This window comes from Benincasa hispida, chromosome 11, assembly GCF_009727055.1.
Source record: "Benincasa hispida cultivar B227 chromosome 11, ASM972705v1, whole genome shotgun sequence".
In the NCBI taxonomy this organism is placed as follows: domain Eukaryota; kingdom Viridiplantae; phylum Streptophyta; class Magnoliopsida; order Cucurbitales; family Cucurbitaceae; genus Benincasa; species Benincasa hispida.
This window is the reverse complement of record NC_052359.1, coordinates 17,783,795-17,799,212: the sequence shown is the minus strand read 5'-3', so window position 1 is coordinate 17,799,212 and position 15,418 is coordinate 17,783,795. Positions and strand designations below refer to the sequence as shown.

General features: G+C 30.9%; 1 pseudogene; it reads right to left on the bottom strand.

Moving 5' to 3' along the window:
- Nucleotides 1-7,206: 7,206 nt before the first annotated feature.
- The window catches only part of LOC120090592, a 16,396-nt pseudogene continuing 8,184 nt past the window's right edge, over nt 7,207-15,418 (bottom strand).

The following is a 15,418-nucleotide window of genomic DNA, read 5'->3' as shown; positions in this document are numbered from 1 at the left end:
TTATAAATTTAATTTAAACATATTTATTAAAATTAAACAAAATTAACCAATATCAATAAAGAAGAAAAACAAATAAAATTAAAACTTTAAAAGTAAGAGAGAAAAAAACGATTGAAAATGGAGAAAACTCATCTATTTGGACGGTATGAAAATCTCCATGGATGGAAATATGAAATGCATTGGAATAAGATATTCTCATTCCCAAGGTTAAAAACTTTTACCAAATATGGTGATAGAAAACCGGCCAAAGGAGAGGGCTACCCCATATTGGAATAGACATAGAGAGGGAAAAATACTGTCGAAGAAGAATCCGTTCATTGGGTGTCCGTTTGCAGCGGTATTTTCTTGTGTTTGGGTCCCGGTTTCAGATTTTTCTTTTGGCATTAAGAAATTGAATTTTTATTTATAGAGTTGTTTATGCTTAATATTGTTAGATTTTATGTCATTTACTAGTGCTTTTCAAACTTTGAGCAAATGAATGAGATTTAACAGTTAACAAAGTGAAAACATATTAACTTTGTCCAATAAAATCAAGACAGGGCTAAATCTCTAAAGTAGGGAGGAAACAAGACCAATTTGCCCAACCAAAACCAATTTGCTATGATAGTTCTCTAACTTGAGAGAGGGTTTTAGACTAGTGTCGTATTATTGTGGAGTGGCGCCGCAACAAAAGAACATCACATGTGCAGATTCACTATAGGGCTGCGATGTCGTACTGTGGAGCTGCGGCGCCGTTGCATATTTTATTAAAAAATGTTTATTTTTTGAAATCTTTTTCTACTAAGTTTACGATTTTGCAGCCAGTCAAAGGACCAAATTTTGGGTTTTGTAGAGTATGTTTCGGGATATTGTGTTGGCAATATTTATTTAAGGATGTTGATGTTGTAGTTGCTCTATGAGTTGTTTGTCATCTATGAAGTATGTTGACAATAGAAATACAGGGCATTCATAGGTAAATATGAAATAGCATATTAGTGGCCAGTCCTGCCTAAAAAATCGATGACCATATTTCAATAAATTCATAAAATGGCCATCTTTTAGAACTGTATCCATATTTTAGCCACCTATTACAATTTCTCTCTCTTGTGTTTTTATGCAACAAATATGTTCTCTTATCTATTTGTGATTTAATGCCACGTTTACTTTTCGGTAAAAATAATCAATTAATTGTAATATGAATGATGAGATCCATTTAAATAAGAATATAAAAGAATTCATTACGATAAGTAATTTTGTTTAAAGAGTAGTGAATATGGCCTAACTATAAATAAAAGTTAATTTAACCATTGGGGTTTAACCAAAGGGGTTGATTGCAACTATAAAAAACCACAATGAGGGATATCTCCACCAAAGAAACAGGGCCAGTATCAAATGGAGTAATATTAATGGTGCGTCATTGTTGAGCTTGTGAATCAATAGAAAAAAATGAATATTTTGGAATGCTCAAAAAACCACTAATTGAATCTGAAAGATATTATCACCCTTGTTGTGTTTTGGCGCAAAAAAAATCTTTCTCTTTAACAGTTAGATACATTTACTATAGCACTAAATTGGAAGGCTTTCCTCTAGTCTCCTTTGTATTTTTCTTGTTTTATGCTCTAATAGCATCTTCACGTACATAACTCTTTTTTATTAATGCACACGCCTTTTAAATCCAGGATGTGATGAGGATGCTATGATTGTGTCAACCTAATTGAGATTCCAATGCATGTACTAATCCCACCTCCTCTCTCTTATCTTGTTCGAGAAAAAAAATAAAACTACATGGGGAGATAGTTGATCAAATAAAAAGTTAATAGGTATGATTGTTACCGATACCAATCCATAATTTAAGGGTGGTTTATTCAGTTTTTCCATTTCGAAGCTATTATATATTCCTAACAAGTTTTGAAATTAACGATATTAATAATAAAATAAATCCAAGTTTCGAAGGCAAATCTATGTTAACAATATGGCCAACACACCTGTTTCTATTTCTATTGCGACAAAGAAAAATAAATTAATATGTGGTGTGAGGCAAATAAGAATCGGATCCTTTTCTTATTTCACTTTCAAAATTTCCATACAAGATATTGAATCATAACTAGACTAACTATAGTCAACATACTAACTATAGTGCACCAAATATACTAACAAACTAATTACAGCAATGGAATATTGTTGATAGAACCAAAATAAATATTAATAAAGAGAAAAAAAGAAAGGAATAAAAGGAAAATATAGCACTGTTCGATAATATTTCCCCTTTCTCATTTCCTATATTTCGTTTCTTATTTCCTATTTGGTAACTATTTATATTTCGTGTTTATCTTGAAAAAAAAAAACATAAACATAAACTTGTTTGATAATTATTTACTTGTTTTTTTTATTTCTTATATTTTTTTTCCTTACATTTTCTCCTTTACAGATTTCTTCTTTTTCATAGTTTAAATATAATTTTATTATGTAAAATAAAAAATAAATAGCATGCATTAAAATATAAAAATAATTATTTAACATATGCATTATCAAATATTCATAAATCCCGATTCAAAATTAATAATGACAAAGCAATTGCTTTTATTATTCATATATTACTAAAATTTGATTTTTAATATCATTTCTCACTAAAGCATTTGTTTTCAATGATGTCTGCTAAAGCTTAATTCAATTATATTATTATTTAAATGTCGATGTTGTATTTGTAAAATATTGTCTTGGTAAACAAAATGCATACATGGTAAAATTCTAACCAATTTCAAATGTTCTAAAAATTAAAAAAAATAAATTCAAAATAATATATAAACATGCATGGAAAGAATTAAAATTTTAAATCTAAAGTTCAAAATTCAAAAAATATTTAAATATATATCAGAGATTTGAAATATAAATCTAAATATATGGAGAAGTTTAAATTTCAAAATTAAATTAAAATATGAATATAATAAATAGTAAATAAAAGAAGGAAATAAATATAGAAAAAAATAATACAGGAAAGAGAGAAATGTAAAAAATGTCTCGCTATCAAACCAAAGATCATGGAGTAGGAGTATAAAAGAAAACCAAAAAATGGAAAAACCAAACCAATACACATCCATCTATTAGTTTTGTTTGGTTTTTTTAATATAAAATTGGATATATTGATTTGTATGTAGATAAAACAAGACTATTGGTTTATATTGATTTTTTATTGGAAAAACTAATTAAAATCAAACCGAACGAGAGTATATATACTCTTAAAAAAAACTCTAACATTATATTTTTTTTATTCTTTTAATTATTATGGTGCATATATATTTATTGTTTAAAGAAAAAAGGACCAATTATGATGGAGTGTTTATATTTTTTTATTTAACAAGTTCTAATAAAAAAAAAAATCCAATTTCAATCCATGGAAAAAAAGAAATGAAAGCAACATTAATTTTAAATTAGTAAAAAGGAGGTCATTCAAAATAAAGTTGTAAATAAAAATTAAATTTTGAAAGAAAAAAGAATATGTCAAAAACCGAAAACCAAACTGATAATAAATTGAACCAAATAAAAACCAATTCATTGGTTTTTTTTTTCTTTATTAGACATTGATTTGGATCTTTTCTTAATAATACCGATTAGTTTGGATTGGTCTTTGGTTGACCCCGAATCGATAAAATCGAACAAACTTTCACCCTTTGTTTTTGTTCGAATTTCAAATTAAAGACCATGAAGTTGAGATTATTTGATATATATTAAAAATTTAAACTTTGAAAATCGAAATAATATATAAACCTAAATATGGAAAAGTTTAAAATTCAAAACTAAATTAAAATATAAATATAATAAATAAAAAATAAAAGAAAGAAAGAAATATGAAAAAAATAATTTAGGAAAGAGAAAATGTAAAAACTAGAAAAAAAGAAAACGAAATAAAAATGTCTCACTTCATTATCAAACCAAAAGACTTTGAAGTTAGAAAAGGTTTAAAGCACGCTACCCACCAACCTACCAACCAACCAATTCGTACATTTTTATTTCATATTAGAAATTGATTACAGTAAAATAGAAATGACGCAGTGAGAAACTACTTTTTGTAGATTATCAAGATTTGTCCCAGTCGAGCAGCTGTATGAGTTAAGCTTGAAGAAGAAAAAGTTGCAGCAGAAGATGAAGATCTGGGAGAGCAATTTCTCTTCCCTTTTCTATATACTTGACTTTGTATATTAAATCTTTTCCCCACACTTAATATAGGATAGTGATGTATAGATATGTACACTTAGGTTTTAGAATAAGGACAAAAAACAACTAACGAATCTTCTGTATAGCTATTACAGAATAACTATATGGCAGAGGTTGTTAGGATAGCATACACATCAGCATTAGCGAGAGCATAAACACTAGCGACACCAGCAAGAGCATACACACCAGNGCATACACATCAGCATTAGCGAGAGCATAAACACTAGCGACACCAGCAAGAGCATACACACCAGCGATACCAGCGAGAGTATAAACACCAGCGACACCAGCGATAGCATACACACCAGCGATACCAGCGAGAGCATATACACCAGCAACACCAGTGATAGCATACACACCAACGATACTAGCGAGAGCATACGCACCAGCGAGAGCATATACACCAGCGAGAGTATTCATATCAGCTTCTACATAGCTCCTTGTCATCTACCGACGAGGCAATCTGTTCTTTCTTGACAATCCCAACTTTAGAAACATTTCTAGATTCTTAGAAACAATAAACGAAAATGGTTATCGAACAAATCAATTTCTTAAAAAATTAGAAACTGAAACATGAAACATGAAACATGAGCGTTATCAAACGAGCTCATAGTTTATGAAATATAGTCTAAATTATAATTAGAAAGATCTTTTAAATTTTAGAAATAAAAAATTAGAAAGGTTATCAAACAAACATGTTTTTATAAAAAAAAAATTAATAATAATAGGTACAAGAAAGAGTAAAGAAGAACGTTGTCTATCATAACTTAAATAAACGATTTTTTTTTTTTTATTAAATAAAGAAACAAGTCAGCCATCACCATATTATTTTAATTTATTAATCTTTCGATATAAATATTCTAATTAAACAAGTTTTTTTTGCATGATATTTATATATAAGTAAAAATTAAAATTAATTACAAATATAACAAAACTACCTTCAGCCTATAGAAAATTTCCCAAAAACTAGCTCACCGAAAGTACAAAAAAATGTTGAAGGCACGATTTTTTGACTTCAATGATAGTCTATTTATCATGATAGACTCTAATAGACTCTTATAGATGTAAATAGAAATCTATTATTGATTTTTTTTTTTGCTATTTCAACCTTATCAAGTACTATCTATGATAAGCATGTGATTCTGGTTTAATTTTTTATTACCAAAATTCCCATGTTCCTTGCTCCTTATAGCAACTAACCCAAATGCCTGACTTTTTGTACCTCAATCAGCTGCATTTTGATGAACCTCTCTAGTAAAGAATGGGGACTTCATTTATTTTCTAAAGTCAGAGTTTATTTTCTTCCAACATATGATTCAACAAAATTCTTATACGACAAGGGCAAATACGTTTACAAAATTAAGACATCATCCTCATCATCTCATTATTTTCTACACTATGCAAATCTAACAAAATTTTATTTAATTGGTCTAGATGATCTAAAGGGGACGTATCTTCCTACATGCGTAGATGATATAGATGTTGCTTCAAAAGCAATTTCTTAGTTTAAGACTTTTTCATGTAAATACCTTCCAACTTCAACCAAAGACTAGCAACAGTTTCATCATCTATGACCTCGATGATATTGTCATCAGCCAAACATAACATGATAGTCGAATGGGCCTTCTCCTCTAGAGTCTGCCATTCTTCATCATATGTGGCTACCTTCTTCGTCATATGTTAGTTAAGTTCACGAGGCAACGGGAGAACAATTTGGTTAGCGAGAATAATACAAAACCACATAGTGAAGACACCTTTATAGTTTAGAAAGTTCATATCGCGCATTTCTCTAAACTCTAAGGTCATAAACATAAATAACATAAAGATGGAAAATATGTAAATAGCTTAGATTTAAGGGACGTTGCAGCTGTAATTGATTGTTCGAATCCCTAGATAATAGATTAAAGGTATTCTAACAGTCATAAAGCCTAATGTGTTTTAAATGTCTTCTAACTGTCTTCATATAGTATTTGTTTTTCTTGAGTCTTTAAAACTCTCTTACTTTTCTTATGCACCTGAATATTCATGCTTCTAATTCATGTTAGTGAATGAATATGACTAAATGGATGTCAGTATGTCCAAAATGAAGGTAGCTTCTTGTATGTATGGGAATGGGCATGGTTGTCTTTGAACTCTTGACTTATTGCACATGGGCTTATTCTAATTCTTTGTAGTAGGCTTAAATTACTTAAGATTATTCGTTCAATCCATATTTTTCGTAAGCTCCGGTTGAAATAGATTTGATTTAAATCGCTATATGACAAAAGTAGATTCAAATCGCTAACTTAGCTCTCATGTCTAAGAATTTAATTTGAATGACGCATGTAAATTTAAAATTGGTCTCAAATTTTATATAGGCATAATTTTATTATTAATTTAAATTATGATGTGACAATTTATGATTGACCTAAATTTCTAATGCCAATTGTGCCATTATGTAATTACGTACCTTGGCACAAAACTACACAGTGTCGAGATTAAAGAGTTACAACCTAGACTTTGATAGGGTTAAAGGATAACATATCCATTTTCTTAAAAAAAATAATACACATGTGAGGTATACATAAAACAAGAAACCTATGTTCATACAAATATTTATGAAAAAGGAAAAAAATCTATTAGTTAAAACTTTGGAGAACAATCCTCTATTATGTGAATAAATAAATAAATAATACTTGAGTGTATCTTGAACTATATCATCTTAATTTTTTTTTGCAATTAACTCAAATATTCAATCAAAATGCCACGTAACGAACCATCTTTTTCTTTTAAAAAGTTAAGGGGATTTATCGTAATGGGGGCGAGGGTCAAACTAAGAAAACATTATAGAAGGGAAAAATGTTTGTACACAATACTTTTCGCATATTTACTCAACTCACATAAGAATATATTATAAGCTCATATGGACGAATATGGCAATAAAACTAGCTTATTTTGTATTTTCAAATGACTTCTATTCATTCATTGCTGAAAGAAAAATCTTGGCCCTTCAACCAAGTTGGGCTTTAAGTCCACTTAACAAGGCACAGGGTCAACGAGAAGAAATTTGATAAGAAATGTAGTTCGTGTATCCATCTTCATCCAAATAAAGCAAGTTCATAAACTCTTGAAAAAATCACAACACGCATTAAGGCATTTGAACACTGATTAGAACAGGCATTGGAACATTAATTGGATGAAGATATGCTTCGTTTATGTCCTTCCATGCATCAACCGTTTGTTTATGAATTTCAACACAAGCTTCTTCCTCTGAACAACCATATTGCTCCATGTGACATTCAACAGCAGAAGCAACATGTTCCCTTTCTTGCTCAAACTGAAAAACAAAAACAAAGTAAATATAGTTTACTTGAAAAAATGTTCAATTTTTTTTGTTCATGTATAGCTTTCGAAGTATAGTAGATATTAGATAAAACCAGGGCTCCATCTCAGGTAAAGATTGTGAGGTTTGTTCATCATTTAATGTGAGATGTTCTTAACCTACACTCTCAAGATGGTGTCTCTTTTAATTGGATCTACTATTCTTGGGTCGAAACTCAATTTTACTATGGACGAAATATTTATTTTTGTTTCATGGGCTTCGGTACCATATTAGATAGAGCAGTTGCAATGAGTAGCACTTGTAGGGCCCATATAATTAAGTGAATAATAACATTTCTTATGAATCACAAATATAGCAAGATCTATCAACTATAGACTCTATCGATGATAGACTCCTATCAGTGACAGACTATATTGCTGATAAACAATGATATAGTCTATCACTAATAGATTTCAAAAGTTTGATCTAAATTTTGTTATATCTGCAACATCTTTTGCATGTGCTATATCTACTAGTACTTTAGTCTGCTTTCTATATTTACAATTGCCCCTATTGTATGTACATATAATATTTCTTCTCAAAACCAGCTGAGAAGCAATCGACTATATAGCTTTTGGGAACTAATATCGTCCACGAGTCTACAAACGATTGTTGAGGCTTTAATAATTTGAGGTCCTTTAGTAAGTCATTCAAGTACCTCATTTGTTACTGTGTCCCCCATGCCAAGGAATGAAAAATGCTTATCAGCAAGGCATAACCTGTGGTAGTTAAGGCCAATTCCATGTACTCCTTGAAATTTGGTTTATACTTTTTGTTTAACCATTTAGCTTCTTCAAAGTAGGAACCAGCTAGCTTTTTTATCTGTTGAAAAACTTAATAATAAATGTGAACTCTTAAATGTATAAATAAATTGAGGGGATGGAGATAGTGAAGGAAAAAAAAGAAACATTACTCCATCTTTTGCAATTTGAATGTGATGTGAACTTTCATCATTCCCTATATCTTCTCTAAATTCCTCATAAAAATACAACATTGTTATATAAAAAGGTTTCATGTACTGAGGGAGTACATTAGCCAACACATAATTAATTATATTGGTTTCAAAATTCTCCAACTTGATTTTGGATATGGGTTATTCATATAGATAAATTTTGAAAGATTAAAAGAGTGATTTGCATTGAAATTGAAATGAAACGACCTTTGAATTGTTGGAGTGAGGACTTGGAGTTCTTCAAATGTTCCATAGGCATTATATATATCATCTAAAATTGAAGAAACTACGATTACTTTGGTTAACATTTTCCTTCCAATACCGAAATGAGTTTCAAAGTATGCTCGCAAAAGGAATGTTTATTGGGATATCCAGATCCTTCCACCACCTACTAAGATGTCAAAGGAAAGACACATATAGAACGGAATGGTTAGACACTAAATTTCCCAAAAGAAGTATGAAAAAGATTTGTTGATAAAGTTCAAAATAGAGAATGCTTATCCTGCTAGTACTCCTATGGAACTGGGTATAAACTTAAGCAAGCATGATGATAGTGAAGCTTTTGATGCCACCATCCATAGAAGTCTTGTTGGAAGTTTAATGTATTTAACTACAACTAGACCTGATATTATGTTCTCGGTAAGTTTATTGAGTAGATTTATGGCATTACCAAAGAGAAGTCATTGGGAAGCTGGAAAAGAGAGTTCTTAGATATATTCTTGGAACTGTTGATCATGGGATCCCTTATAAAAAGGAATGTAGATAACGTTATTGTTGGCTACAGTGATAGTGATTGGGGAGGAAATATTGATGATTTCAAAAGTACTTCTGGGTATGTATTTAATATTGGTTATGGAGCACTTTCATGGCCATCAAAGAAGCAGGATGTTGTAGCATTGTCAACAACGGAAGCTGAATACATTTCTTTGTCTGTAGCTAGTTGTCAAGCACTTTTGCTTAGAAAGGTACTACATGAATTGAAGTTTCCTCAAGAGAAAGGGACCGTCATGTTTTGTGACAATAAATCATCTATTTCACTTTCGAAGAATCCAGTTTTTCTAGGAAGAAGCAAACACATATAGATCAAGTATCATTTCATAAGAGAATTGATCAAAGATGGAGAAGTATATATCAAGTATTGCAAGACACAAGATCAAATTGCAGACATATTCACAAAAGCATTAAAGCACACTTATTGTTGAAAATGAAAGAGCAGCTCGGAGTCATGGAACTCTAGCTTAAGGGGGCATGTTAGAAATTAATAAGCTAGATACATTATGGATAACACATTCCTAGATACATTTCTAATTTCAAGATACATGCATTTCTAGATACATGTAATTGTTCAAATACATGAACGATATGTATACGTGTACTTCATTTATTTTGTGTCTTTTAGGAAGTGTCTCTTGAGTACTATATAAAGAGTTCATTTTCCTCATTTGTATGCAAGAGGAAAGAATCAAAATCAATAGAAGCAAATTGAAGTTTAAAAAGAAATTGAGTTTCAAGAGAACAATATTCTTCTCTTGTGCGTTCTTGAGTTTTGTAAGAGAACAAGTTTCTTCTGTTAAAAGTTTGTGAGATTTAGAGTGAATTTAGAGTGGGCTCGTCAACGCTTTCAACAGAAAGGAGTTTTGAGGGTCTTTAAGGTCATTGTACGACAAGATTCGAAAGATCTTGGCACGTTCTTGGTATGTATTTAAAGTTTTGAAACCCTTTAGATTCAATTTCGTTGCTGGAAATTTAGCTTTGGAACCTTTAATTATGGTTATGTTTAGGTTAGAAGCTTATTTTAAGTGATTGAAATCAAATTTCAAAATGATAAAATGTAAAAACAATAATATTAATTCAATAACTAATAATTAATAATTAATTTTAAACAAAATTAATTCTAACAATTAATTTTAAATAAAATTAATTTCAAATACTTAATTAAACAACTTTAATTAATTAAAATAATTTAATATTATATTAATTAAACACCATTTTTCCAACATGAATCTCTATTCATGTAATTAATATTTAAATCAAATGTAAATATTTTCTAATTTTTCAATTTCGTTTAATTTGATAATTAAACATGTAACTATATCGTGTATAATTACTAATTCCCTTAATTTGTATTTGAACGCTTCAAATTTACTCATCACACGATTCTAAAGTTTAGTCCATTTATGAGCTAGTACGGGGACTTAATGGACTTACAGATCATGGGCTCCAATGATCTGAGATTACCGACTAAACTCTTTAACCTAATAGTTAACTAATAGGTCACTCTACTAAAGACCAGTAGTTGCATTCCCCTCACTGTCGATATATTTCTGTCTACTTGATTTAACCATAATTAGTAAGTCGACCCTTCACAGATTGTTCGTAATAAAAACAGGGTCAAAAATTTTTTTACCCCTCCCATGAAAATTGTTGGATCAACCCTCACCCATGAAAATCTAAGGATAATCCCAAATAAACAGGAGTTCATAGTTAGCTCAGGATTAAGATCTAGTTACATAGGTCATCGCTTTGAAATAGTCAGTCTTAAACAATAAACAACGTTATAAAGTAAGAGTGACTTATTTTTTGGTTTGATCTTATACAAACTCTTTTATCGATTCAGAATTACATCATATGTACTAAATACAAAGTGAGCCATATCTAATAGTGTTTCCAGAATAAGGTACCCACCCTTATCCATATAATATAGACAATTTTTGTTATCTTCTCGAACTTGATCCACTCTTATGTCTCCATATAAAGTCAAAGAACTCATGTAACAACCATGGATCTTAGTTTATTTGATTTATTGCAATTTACATATTGAATAACAATTTTATTGAACAAAACTTCAATAATATTTTTGTTGCAAATATAATATGTTTAATCTTTCAAACTGCGAGTTTTAGAACATACAACCTAATAAAATCTCACATAGACTAAAAATCCAGTGGGTTTACATATATACAAATATATATAATGCTGAGTATGAGAGAATAAATAATAAACTAGGGCATGGAATACCCAATAATTCTCCCACTTGCCCTAGATTTATCTATCTCGTACTCCTTGTCTTACTAAGTGACCCTCAAATACTTTAGCCTAAGGGCTTTTATAAAAGGATCAGCTAAGTTGTCTTCTAAGGCTATCTACGAGACGATAATGTCTCCTCGGTATACGATCTCCCTTATGAGATGGTACTTGCACTCGATGTGCTTTCCACACTTATGGCTTCTTGGTTCTTTGGAATTTAAAACTGCTCCACTGTTATTACAATAGAGAGTGATCGACAAGTGCATATTTGGAACTAGTTCCAAATCAGTCAAGAACTATCTATGCCATGCTGCCTCCTTGGCTACCTCACACGCAGCTACATATTCCGCTTCTATGTTAAAGTCAGTAATACAACTTTGCTTGATACTTCTCTATACTATAGCTCTTCCATTCAAAGAGAATAGCGATCCCGAAGTTGATTTCCTTGAATCTACATCGGTCTGAAAATCAGAATTAGTGTATCCTATAACGATCAAATCTTTAGCACCATACACGAGCACATAGTCCTTCGTTCTCTGAAGATATTTGAGGGTGTTCTTAACGGTAGTCCAATGATCATATATAGGATTGGACTGATATGTGCTGATGATTCTAACTGCATAGCATATGTCGAGGCATGTACACAACATAACATACATCAAACTTCCAACTGCTAATGCATAAGGAATTCGTTTCATAACCTCAACTTCTTGAGATGTCTTAGGACATTGTTCCTTAAACAAATGAATTCTATGCCTGAAAGGTAAGATACCTCTCTTTGGGATTTTGAATTTTATACTTAGACAACATCTTGTCTATATAAGATGCCTGAGATAACGCTTTTCTAGTCTTGCGATTTTGAACTATTTGAATTCCAGGAACATATTGTACATCTCCCAAATTTTTCATTTGAATTTGCAATGTTAGTCATCTCTTAACGTTAGCGAGGAATTCTACTTCATTTCCATCAAGTAGAATATCACCAAGATATAAAACTAGAAAAGCTATAGTCTTGTTGACAGTTTTCTTGTAAGCACAAGGTTTATCAACATTTTGTTCAAAGCCATAAGATTTGATCGCAGTGTCATATCTTATATTCTAGGATCAAGATACTTGTTTCAACTCATAAATGGATCTTTTAAGCTTGGAAACCTTTTGCTATTCACTCTGCTCTATAAACCCCTTTGGTTGAGACATATAGATGCTCTATTCAAGATAACCATTCGGAAACGCTGTCTTGACAGCCATTTGCAATATTTCATAGTCATAAAAAGCAACAATGAAAAAAAGTAATCTAATCGACTTGATCATGGAAACTAGAGCGAATGTTTCTTCATAGTCCACCGCTTTGTTTGGGTAAACCCTTTTGCCACGAGTCTAGCTTTGTAGGTCGGTACCTTACTAGCTTGCAACCAATAGGTTTTACCCCTTCTAGTTGATCTCCAAGTTCCCACACCGAATTGAAGTACATAGATTCCATTTCGAGGCCATGACTTTTATCCATTGGTCTTCATCCATATCTTTCATTGCCTATTTATGACATGTATAAATGATTTATTTATTTAATACGACATGTAGTAGCATTAATTCACAAAACCAATAAACTAACATCCAAGGTTATCTTTTGTAGCTTAAACATTATGTAGAGACATACAGGTGGATCATGTTTAAGCGATAACCTAAATGGTCTGTAGTAGATGTATAAGACAGGATAACTTATCTTGGTGACACTATGAATACGACTCTCTTTGTACATAGTTGGACATGACTTATTGTTCTTTAGAGAGATCAGTGGTACTTAAGGTGTTAAATGTAAATACAAGGGCAACCCAGTAATTTTGGCCCAGCTATACTTACAAGCAATTTGTGAAGGGTTATCGCATTGTTCACTGGTTATATCTAATGGACACAAAAATATATCTGTAGTGTGAAGAGTGCAGTTGCTGGTCATTAGTAGAGTGACCAGTAGTTAATGGATGTTGAATAATTTAATTATTAATTAAATGAGTTTAATTAATTATTCAAGTACCATTCAAGTTTCAATCTACAGGTCCAGAAGATCTCATTTATAGCTCAACAGAGATTATTAAGAATTAATTTTGGATTAATTATAATTGTTCAAATTAATTGAGGTAATTAATTATATATGATATATTTAAATTAAATTAATTATATGTGATAAAATTAATTTCATTATAATATAAAGTTTATTTTGAGAGGAATTAAGTATTTGAATATGATTTGAATACTAATTATATGGATGAGATTTACATAAATAAATCTCATGCGCATGTCTTGGCATTGGTCAACCCAAGGCTTTGGTCGACCGTCGATGCTCAAGAGCTAAGGTCCTGACACTTAGCCAATACTCTGAATTCCCCATTAGTCCCTCTCCAGTTTCTCTGCACTTTCACACTCTTATGTTGTATCACTACAAGAAAAATATCTTTCGGTGGCGAGTAAAATGCATTGCTAAACGCTGCTAAAAGTATTAGCAACACATAGAGGCGTGTCACTGTGAGTGTCGCGATAGCCACGTAGTCGAAAGTTTGAGTGACATACTTACTACGCGCCGCTAAAACGTGACTTTTATTGATGCTACCACGTTACTAAACTTTTAGCAACACTCATTTTGTTGCTATTTGTATTATACAGCGATGTTGAAAATTCGTCTCTAAAGGTTAAGTTTTAGCAACATATAAAATTGTTGCTAAATGTGGATCAATGGTTATTGCAAGTATCTTTTGCAACATATGTAAATGTCGTTAAATGTATTTCATTAATTAAAAAAATAATATTCAATTTAATACATAAACCTGTTATCATTAGCACAACACTAGGCTATAATGTTAGCCAAAAACCGACATTATAGATATAATAAAAGTAATAAGTACAAGACTAATTTACTCGAACAAAAGTAATATAATTATTAATCCCACCACAAACTATATTCAACTTGCAAAGATAAACAAAATTGCTAACTATAATAAGTACAAGACTCTGAAACCTTAAAATTAACCCTAAAGAATTGTCTTTTTGAACTTAAATACACATGAAGTCTCTTCGTCAGTTTCACCACACCTAGCTTTTTTCCAATGAATTGTCAGCATCGCCACACCCAATTTAAACTAAATTGTCTTTTTACTTCCATCCTAAATGTTTTCAAACTAAGAGGAAAGACTAATAAATCTCAAATTCTATTTGACAAAATGCATAAACATAAACACAAAAGCACACATAAATGATTAAACATAAACTCAAAAAAGTTAATGATAAACAAATTAATTTGTAGAAACTCGTAAATACTAAATAGGATTTTAACACATATGCAACCTTTAAACGTAGGCTCTAGGAAAGAGGTTTGAAATAGAATCCCCTGGATTATGCAAAGATCTAAAATTAATGAAGTCCTTTTGCTTAAGTAGAATCAGAGGGTTGCTGATAAGAAAAAACTCACTTTGAAATAAATGATTTTTCAAGCTCCCTCGAGGCATGAATTCGTAAACTAGCAAACGATGTTCATCTTCCATGCAATATCCAACCAACCTAACAAGGTGACAGTGAGAAGGTTGACCTAGAAAATTCACTTCGGCCTATGCAAAGAAACGAAACATAAGATAATAAGTGGATCCATAAAGCATAAACCGACTAACAGATAGTTACACTAAGAGCATGTCACACCCCTTCCCGAGCTTTAGCCCCTAAGACTTGGAAGGGAGCGTGAGGGAACACCAGTAGTATTCTAAGACAATATTAAAATTTAACATTTCCCCCCTTATTTATTAAAGACTTCAACATGTTTACAACACTCTATCTAACTTTCATACACATAGTTCAATTTCCTATATTCTTTATTACATGATCCGAGCCGTGCCCTGAGAATTTAC